This window comes from Solanum dulcamara, chromosome 10 (assembly GCF_947179165.1).
Source record: "Solanum dulcamara chromosome 10, daSolDulc1.2, whole genome shotgun sequence".
Classification (NCBI taxonomy): domain Eukaryota; kingdom Viridiplantae; phylum Streptophyta; class Magnoliopsida; order Solanales; family Solanaceae; genus Solanum; species Solanum dulcamara.
This window is the reverse complement of record NC_077246.1, coordinates 66,237,112-66,247,494: the sequence shown is the minus strand read 5'-3', so window position 1 is coordinate 66,247,494 and position 10,383 is coordinate 66,237,112.

Sequence of the window (10,383 nt, the reverse complement as noted above, 5' to 3'; positions counted from 1 at the left end):
ATACTTCACCTATTGGCAGTTCTGACATTTGGCTACCTATTCAGCTGCCTTTCATCACAACAGGCCACCAATATAACCGCTTCAAATGTTGATACATCTTAGTCACTCCGATGAATAGAGTATCATGAACCATGAGATTCAGATAGGATTTTTTGAATTAGCCCCGGGGAAAACAAATCCTTCCCCTGAAGTGAAGCACCCCACCTGCATCAAGTGTTTCCCATCAACACTTTTCTTCTGATTTCATTTAAGTTCGCATCCTTAAACTGTTTGGTCTTATTCTCTTCTATAAAAGTGGGCCTTAGATCAACTCCGGCCATTATCTCACCTTTCTCCGAGATGCCCAGCCTCATGAACTTGGCCTCCAAGGCCTGAATCTCTCTAGCCAGGGTCTTCTTAAGAGCCCTCAAACAAGCTGAACTGCCCATGGTCACCGATTTTTTGGCTCAACTGGTCTGCTACCACAATAGCCTTACCTGGATAGTACTAGATAATGACATCATAGACTTTAAGCAACTCCATCCACCTTCTCTGTCTCAAATTCAAGTCCTTCTTGGTGAACACTTGTTTTAAGCTCGGTGATAAATAAACACCTCACACCGTACAAATAATGTCTCCAGAATTTTAATGCAAATACTATTACTGCCAACTCTAATTCATAAGTTAGGTAATTTCTTGCATGAACCTCCAATTGTCGTGAAGCATATGCTACAACATTCTTATCCTTCATCAACACAACACCCAAATTGGAATGTGAAGCATCACAAAAAATAATGAAGTCTTTACCTTCAACCGGCACGGTCATAATTTGTGTTGTGGTTAGAAGATTCTTGAGCTTTTGGAAGCTCTCTTCACACTTGTCAGTCTACTCCAATGACACTTCCTTTTTAGTCAACCTGGTCAAGTGAGTAGCAATAGAAGTAAAGTTTTCATAAACTGGCGATAGTAACTGGCCAGCCTTACAAAACTTCTTACCTTGGTCACGGAACTGGCCTAGCCTAATTCTTAACTGCCTTAATCTTTTATGGGTCCACTATTACCCCTTCTTTTGAAACAACATGGCGTAACAAGGTAACTGAAGGCAGCCAAAACTCACACTTAGATAATTTTGCATACAAACCTTGTCTTTCCAAAACACCAAACACAATTCGAAGATGATCTGCATGTTCCTATTCACTCTTTGAATACACTATTATATCATCTATAAATACTATTATGAACGAATTTAGTAAATACATATAAAGGAACAACACAATGGCCTAACTATCAGGAAATATAACACAATTTCATACCCTAGGCCAACCCCTGATCCTAACCTCACACTAGGGCTATTTTCCACCATAGGTTTTCAGTTAACCCCCCCCCCCCCCCAATGATTACTAACCATATTTTATAGGTTCTAGGAATTAAAGTATGAATTTAGGGAGTAAAATCATTACATTAAGCATGAAAATCTGTGGAAAATCAATGAAAATCGCCCTAGGTCGCCTCTTAAAGACTTAGGAACTGTTTTAGTAGAAAAGAACCATTTTGAGGTTTTTCACGACTTAAGTCCTACGACTGTCCCTCTCTGGCGGGACCCACCCCTCTCTGGCGGGATAGGCAGAGATAGAGAGCTCGTAAAGAGTCTTCAAGTCTCTTATTTTAAAATATATCCTCTTCCTAAGACGTATTAAAATATACCCTTTTCGTCAACTTTGATTTTGGGAGTTTTACACGCCAATTATGTGTCGAAATGTGACATCCAATCCAACTATATGTCAGAATATGACACTTGATCCAAAGAAACAAAAATCACAAATATATTTAGTATTTACAACATTTATATCACCAAGAATAAGTTCATCATAAAAACAGGCCAGCAAGTAATCATTTCACACATAATCTAGCATGTTTTCCTATTCATATACACACATATATATCATGAAGCACTTTAACAAATATATGAAATACATATGGTAAATTAGACCATCACCTACCTCAAATTCACGTTTCAACAACCTTACAATGTAAGAGCCTTCCATTTTCGGGTTCGTTCTTCTCATTCTTGGTATAGATAATAATAAATACATATAAAGGATCAATACAATGGCCTAACTATAATGAAATATAACACAATTCACACCCTAGGCCAAACCCTTGATCCTAACCTCACCCTAGGGCTATTTTCCACTATAGGTTTTCAGTTCAAATGCTCCCTCAATGATTACCCACCATACTTTCTAGGTTCTAGGAATTAAAATATGAATTTAGGGAGTAATATCCTTACCTTAAGCATGGAAACCAATGAAAATTGATAGAATTTTCCCTAGATCGCCTCTCAAAGTCCAAGAAATTGATTTTGCAGAAAAGACCATTTTTGTACTTTGTCGCGATTTAAGTGGAGACTGTCTTGCTCTGGTGGCCCTTGTCTATTTGGAATAAACCCGCTCTGGCAGAATATGCAGAAATAGTGAGCTTGGAGTTTGTGCTCCACACCTCCTTCCAAAGACGTATTAAAAGATACCCTTCATGCTAACTTTGATTCAGGAGTTTTACTAGCCGAATGTGATTTCGTGAAATCATAAATGTTCCATATCATCCTGGCTATTAGACTATCCAATCAAATTAGAGGTTTGATCCTTCAGTATTTATATGATCACCCTAGACTTTACCTGACTCAAAATTTATCCAAGTCTGGCCTAGGCTAAGTTTTTCCGAAGTTACTACCCGAAGTTTTTTGGCCCAAAATCCTTCTCCATTGGCCTATTCATAACGATGAAGAAAAGTCATTATAATAGATACCAATTTATCCATCACTCATCCCCGGGTGACTAACTAGGAAAAACAAGGCTAAAGTAAAGATAGAGTAGCACTTGTTTCGTCGAATAGTTGATGATACTTGTCTCATATGTCTTTCTCAGTCTCCCAAGTAGCTTCCTCTACTGAAAAATGTTTCCATTTCACTTTAACTATATTGATCTCCTTATTCCTCAAATTTTGGACATCACGATTAAGAATTGCAAATGGCTCATCCTCATACCAAAGTTCCTTGTCTAATAACATCGAGTATCATTTAATGATGTAGTCCTCATCTTCATGGTACTTCTTCAGCATGGACACATGGAAAATAGGGTATACCATAGACAAGATCGGTGGTAAGACTAATTTGTATGCTACTGGCCCTACACAGTCAAGAATTTCGAAAGGTCCAATATAACGAGAATTGAGTTTTCCCTTTTTGCCAAATCTCATCTCCTTTTTAATGGGTGACACTTTTAGAAGTACTTGTTCACCAGCCTTGAATGTCATATCCCTTATTTTTCGGTCAACATAATCCTTCTGATGACTTTGAGCCACTAGAAGCTTAGCTTAGATGCTTCTTACCTTATCCTAAGCATCCCTCACTAAGTCAACCCCCAATGGCTCCACTTCTCCAGCTTCAAACTACCCTATGGGAGACCTGTATCCCCTCCCATACAGGGCTTTGAATATGGCCATATCAATACTAGAGTGGTAGTTATTGTTGTAGGAGAACACACACAAGGGGAAATACTTGTCCCAATGTCCCTCGAAGTCTATCATACATGCCCTCAACATATCTTCTAGCACTTAGATAATCCTTTTTGACTGGCCGCCTGTCTGTGGATGGAAAGTTGTGCTAAAAGTGAGTTGAGTACCCAACTCTTCATGCAAATTACCCCAAAATTTGGAAGTGACTATGTACTACGGTCTAAAATGGTAGAAAAGAGCACCCCGTATAGCCTTACTATCTCCTTCACATAAATTATGGCCAGTTAATGTGCATTGCAGTCCACTCTAACCAGAATAAAGTGTGCTGACTTTGTTTACTTGTCAACCACCACATAAATGGAGTCATACTTTCCCAAGGTCTTGGGAAGTCCCACCACAAAATCTATGGCTATTCTCTCTCACTTTCATTCAGGAATGGGCATTGTTTGAAGCAAACTTGCAAGTCTTTGATGCTCATAATTTACCTCTTGGCAGTTTTGACACTTGGCTAGATAGTCGGTTATGTATTTCTTTATACCAGACCACCAATATGACCATTTCAAGTTTTGATACATCTTAGTCACTCCTGGATGAATAGAGTATCGTAAACCATGAGATTCAGATAGAATCTTTTGAATTAGTCAATCTATCTGAGGAACACAAATCCTTCCCCTGAACTGAAGCACCCCACTTGCATCAAGTGTTGAGTATTGAGCTTTGCCCATCAGCACTTTTCCTCTAATTGCTTGGGTTTAATCTCTTCTATAAAATAAGGTCCTAGATCAACTTCGGCCATTATCCACCTTTGTCTGAGATGTCTATTCTCATGAACCTGACTTTAGGGCTGGGCATAAAATACCAAAAATTGAATTACCGAACCAAACTAGTTATTTCGGTATTTTAGTATTCAATAATTTGGTAATTCAGTTCGATATTCGGTTATAAAGTATAAAATTCAGTATTTCAATTTTAGTATTTGGTATTTATGATTTTATCGTTAGTTATTCGGTATTTATCGAATACCAAAATTAAATTACGTCTGTTGGGCCTAATTTCCTAAAGGGGATAAAGGCCCATATATATGTTAAGACCATCCCTGTGCCTCTGCAGCCCAATAACAATAAAAATCAGTACTTCAATGCCCATCCCTACATTTCCCTTTCTAATATTCATCCAAATGTGAAATGCCCAGCCCTAGACAACACACAGCAACGCCAACGTCTTCTTCCAAATTTCTCCATGTTAATTTCTAATTCTGCTTCATCTTCGTACGGTCGTACCTCCTTCTTCTTCTTCTTCCACGAGGTGAGTAGGTGATTGCTTACTTGGGTCCTTTCTTGGTTTGTTTTTTTTATCTTGTGGTTCATGTTGGAAGCTTGGGCCTTAGGGTATTCATCTATTCAATTCGTTTTTTTTTGTATTTCATATATTGTTCATGCTGATGTGGGAAGAGCATCGGGGAATATGAGTGTAGTCACACAGAAAAGGAAAAATTTAAGTTTTTTTGGTTCCTTTTGTTATAGTTGAAGAAAGGTCATAGGAGAAACATAGTATAACAATTTAGAAAATAAAACTTATTTAAGCTTCTTTATTTAAGCTTCTTTAAAATTCTTTCCGAGATGGCTTGTGATGTGTTGGCAATTCCAATTTCTAGTGTGGCATCGGAATGTGCCTCTAGCATCGGGGGCATATTCTTGATTCATTTAGGAGTTCTTTGACTCTAAAATTGGTGCAAGCTGTTATTTGTCTTCAAGATTGGCGTCAAAATAAGCCTTATCCCATAAATGTTGAAGAAGATTTTAATGATCTTATGAAACTTGAACTTGATATGTTTTTCAGTTTTTGTATTTTATTTTTATATTTTTTTACTTAGTTTAATTGTTGACATATTTTAAATTGTTTTTAGATATGGCTGATAGCTCAAAAAATTCCCTCGTTCTTGATTTGTAATCGCAAGATGCCTCGGGTATAAGGCTCTGAATTTTCATTTGATTATTCCACATTATTTCCACCAGTACTTTTAACTTTTAATAATGCCAAATGCTGCTTCTTATGATCACTGATTAGCCCCATTAACATCCTTTTGGGGGGAGTATTACTGATTTTGATGTGGTTGTTGATAATCCAAGTACTTGTGTAGAATCTATGGAGGTGTAGCCTCCTGTATGCTTGTATTTGTTATTTGGCAGTACTAATAATCTTTTTCATTCATGCAGGTTATGACATTGTTGACAAAAACATGGCCAAGCATCACCCTGATTTGATCATATGAAGGAAGCAGCCAGGAATAGCTATTGGGTGTCTTTGCGAATAGGAAGCATCTGGATTGAAATTTTCCAAATTGGAGAAAATGATGTCCACGACTGTATCTTCGTAGTTCATGTTATCAGAATGAAGAAAGATGATAGTGTGTGAGCACTACTTCTCTAAGGCTACCTGTTAATACACGTACTGTTTTGTTCTGTTTTTCTATGATTTTTAAAGGGTTGTAGTAAGCTTAGTTGATCCTTCATGTTGAGTTAATCATGCAAGTGCTTTTTTCGCCTAGTCTAAAAGTGTCGCTGATGTTTCTGCACGTTATCTTGATATGTAAAAATGAAGATGTTAACGTGATTGTCACTATCTCTAAGGCACAACTTTTTTTTGACATTTTAGTTGATCTTTTACTCTCTTATGTGGGATTTTTGCCTTTTTGGCTCCTTCAGAGTCATCTTTTTGCAGCTATTGTTCATTTTTGGTATAAGCATGATGATTGTCAATTAAGAATGGAGATTCAAATATTGTTATCTGTTGAAGCCTTCTTTTAAGTTGGGCTCCAGTGGCATTACATGTGAAACTTTCTTACATATGATGAAGGCTTTTTTTTTTACCAGAAATAATCAGCTATAGAGTTTTTTTTTATCTATTTGTCTTCAAACTTGGTGGATTTTTTTCCTGCAGACGGATCTTGACATCTTGTTATCCGTAAGATTGGTCTGTTGTATCATACTGTTAAACTAACATGATAATCATCTCGTCATTGTTATTCTTGATGCATTCTTTTGAAGAAACCATGATAAACTTAAAAACTGCAGCATCTTTTGAAGAAAATCAAGAAAATGAAACAACAGCTTCCATTGGTATGTTACCCTTAGTGACGTGTTGCACAGTTTCTGCAATGTCAGGATTTTCATCATTGGGGTTATATGCGTCGTTGAAGTTGGGAGATTTTGAATAAGCCATAATGTACATATCTTTTACAATTAGTTTGTGACTCAATTGTATTCGATCTATTGTTTAGTTTGTTATTAAAAATCTTCACATCTCTTATTATTTATTGCTATTGTGAATATGATCTACTAATATATTTCGTGTGGACTTCGACTTCAATATGGTATTATTGAATATCGTATCGAACTGAAGTTTGATTTACCGATTAATAAATTACTGAATCGAAGTTTGAAAGTTTAGTATTTGATATATACTTTGAATTACCGATTATAGAATTACCGAACCCAAACTTTGAAAATACCAAACCGAATACCGAACGCCCAACCCTATCTGGCTTCCAAGGCCTGAATCTCTCTAGTCAGGGGCTACTTAAGAGCCACCAAACAAGCTAAACTGCACATGCTCACCATTTTTTGGCTCAATTCTTCTGATACCATATTAGCCTTATGATACCATATTAGCCTCACATTTGACGCCATAAAGATAATATATTCAGATTTTCAGTGCAAACACTACTGCTGCCAACTTCAAGTCATGAGTCGGGTAGTTCCTCTTATGCACCTTCAATTAACACAAAGCATATGCAACAACATTCTTAACCTACATCAACAAAACACCCAAATCGAAATGTGAAGCATCACAATAAATAATGAAGTCTTTACCTTCGACTGACAGGGTCAAAATTGGTGTTGTAGTTAGAAGAGTCTTGAGATTTTGGAAGCTCTCTTGACACTTGTCAGTCCACTAGAACGACACTTCCTATTGAGTCAACCTGATCAAGTGAGTAGCAATAGAAGCAAAGTTTTTCATGAATCGATGATAGTAACTGGCTAGCCCCCACAAAACTTCTAACCTTGGTCATTCGTCGAGTTCTTTAAAGTTCTTCAAGAATCTATTTCTTTCAGGTATGTAAGGCTAACAAAACTTTGGACTGGGTTCCTCCGCATGCCCTTTCAAATTTATTGATTCGAGTTGAGTTGAGTTGGAGATTGAATTCTTGAGTCATCTATTGTCTTATTGAGTTTCTTGTACTTATTTAAATACGTTTTGATGTTGTTCATGGGTTGAGCATTTAATTTGGATGCATGTTCATGTCTTTATTCACTTGAACCCTGATTGATGATTATATTTGATTTTGAGCATTGATTTTCCAAGAGTTTGAGTTTTCACATGAGTTTAGTCTGAGGAGTCTTTGAAAGTTTTCATTAGTTTGAACATGAATATTTTGAGTATAAATGATGATTTTGAGACAGAGTCTTAGTAAGTTGTGATTGATTTCGAAAATATATTTTTATGAAAGAACTTGATGATTTGAGCATGAGCCGTGCCTAAGTTGAATTGAAAGAGTCTTTAAGATTATAACTCTTTTGATCCTGATTTTACTATACATTATTTTGAGTCGAGATTGCATGTCTTAAAGAGATTTAAAAAGAGTTGTGTATTTAATCTAAATGAGTGGATTTGATTTAATTAATTTGAAAGAGCATAATGATTGAGATGAGATTGAGTTTTGATGAGAGTCCAATGAGACTAGTCAAAAGTATTGACTGAACTGATTGGTTTAAGTTGCAAAAGCATATTGAGTTATAGGAGTAGTATCAAACACCGAATTGAGTGAGAGTAAAACTCAATAACTACGTAGACAATGTAGGAGAAAATTGAACTGTCAAAAGTCAGATGTTTCCCTTTTTATTGTCCTGACAAGATAGGACTTGATTGATTGTGGATCCAAGTTTGGTAGATTCATCCTTTACCTTGGCAAATATTGGAAGGATACAGCAATGACGTCATTTCTTTGTACAATACCTACTTATAGGTGGTGGTATTGTTGTCGGTTATGAGAGACTCTCAAATTGTGCATGAAAATATATAACATATTTTGAACAAGTTGCATATTACGGAGTCCTTCTTAAAGCATTATTATATTTTATACTTACATATCATAGTGAGTTGGGTGAGTTTCATTCTATCTTGAGTACCTTTGATGTATTGTTGTTTCATTCTACTATATTACATACTCATATATTCCATGCACTGACGTCTATTTGGCCTTGGATCATTTTTTGATACAAGAACAGGTATTAGAGTTCATCAACGGATGCTTTGTTGAAGATCTATTTCTTTCTTGATAGTGGTGAGACCTCCTTACTTTCGAAGGATTCATATTCATTTTTTTCTTTACATATCTTATGAGTAGTTCTTTTGATGTAGTCATAAACCTGTCATTGTCACCATCTAGATAGTAGATATAGAAGCTTTATAGACTAGATAATGATGGATTTGTTTTGATATATTTAACTCTTGATTAGTTTTCTTTCAAACTATGTTTCTGATTAGAATGATTGAGATTGTTAATTAAGTTAGCCCACTAAGATTTGTTTTTCTCTTAAACTAAGTGTTCTGCTGAATAAGTAAAGGTGTGATCAGGACAAGTGATTCACTTAAGATCCAGCAATGGCTTCTAAATGTCATGATCCTGACCCGACGTGACTGGCACCCATACTAATCCTCTGGTGGGAGAACTATTAATAGAACCCAACTATCACATAATTTTGAGATACAAGAAATGTAAAGATACAAAATTAGCTTAATTTAAGTAAAATAAGGCCGAGTTCCTATAAACTCAGTAAAGTTCAGTCAACAACTCAAAACATGATGAGATACCTAGGAACTGAAAGTCAATCGTATAAAAACTCTAAACAAGTCATCAAGTCTAGGAAAAAGGGAATGCAATCCCAAATAAAGCCATTAAGAGTAAACCAGTATTAGACATCTAAGTCCCGTAAGAAGGACTAGAAGTAAAGAGAGTCCACGAAAGGCTGAAAGAACAACTCACCCTTGAACTCGAATAATTGTCACTCCTCTAAGCGAGGTCTCTCTGCAGTCGGTTGAATATTCCCTGTAGTCAACCAAGACAGAGCAAGTGTATTATCGGTATACAAAATCAATAGTGTACTGGTAGGATCATGCTGCTAGCCAGTAAGTAGATCATAGACAACTAAACTCAACATAGTAAGCACATATTGGCACACCCTATGAGGGTACCCTAGATGTGACTAGCATTCTAAGACCATTACTGATCTCCAAGTGAACCATTTGGTCCAATCACACATCCGAAATCTCAGCGAAAGGTTTAACATAATATAAATGATAGATAATACAAGTGGGCTATCACGACCCAAACTAGGTCCAAGTCACGACAACACGATCGGGATATGAGGGACCCCAACCATAAGCCATCTTAGCATATATCGCATACATAAGGTAAAGAACATGATAAAGATAAGCAGAAGTAATCATCACAAGGGAATGGGACTAAGGAAGATCAACTCTATAAACGTCCAACCGGACTACACCATAATATCGTCTAAGCATGCCTCTAGTCAAAACCATAGAAACATGAATAAAAGTTATGTCCTCGATAGAATGAGGACTCACCAACTTCTCGAGAATCTAGGGAAAACTCTAGCCACGAATAGGATGATCGCGAGTGTCGTCCGTTCCTACATTATGAGACAATATAGGCAAAATATGTGTTAGTATATTTGAATGTACTAAGTATATAAGGTATGCATGGACAAGTAAAAGAATGTAATCAATATGCCATAAGATGTATGACCAATCATAATGAACATGAGTAAAGATTAAAAGTAATTCAAAACATAAGAAACTCTTGGTCAA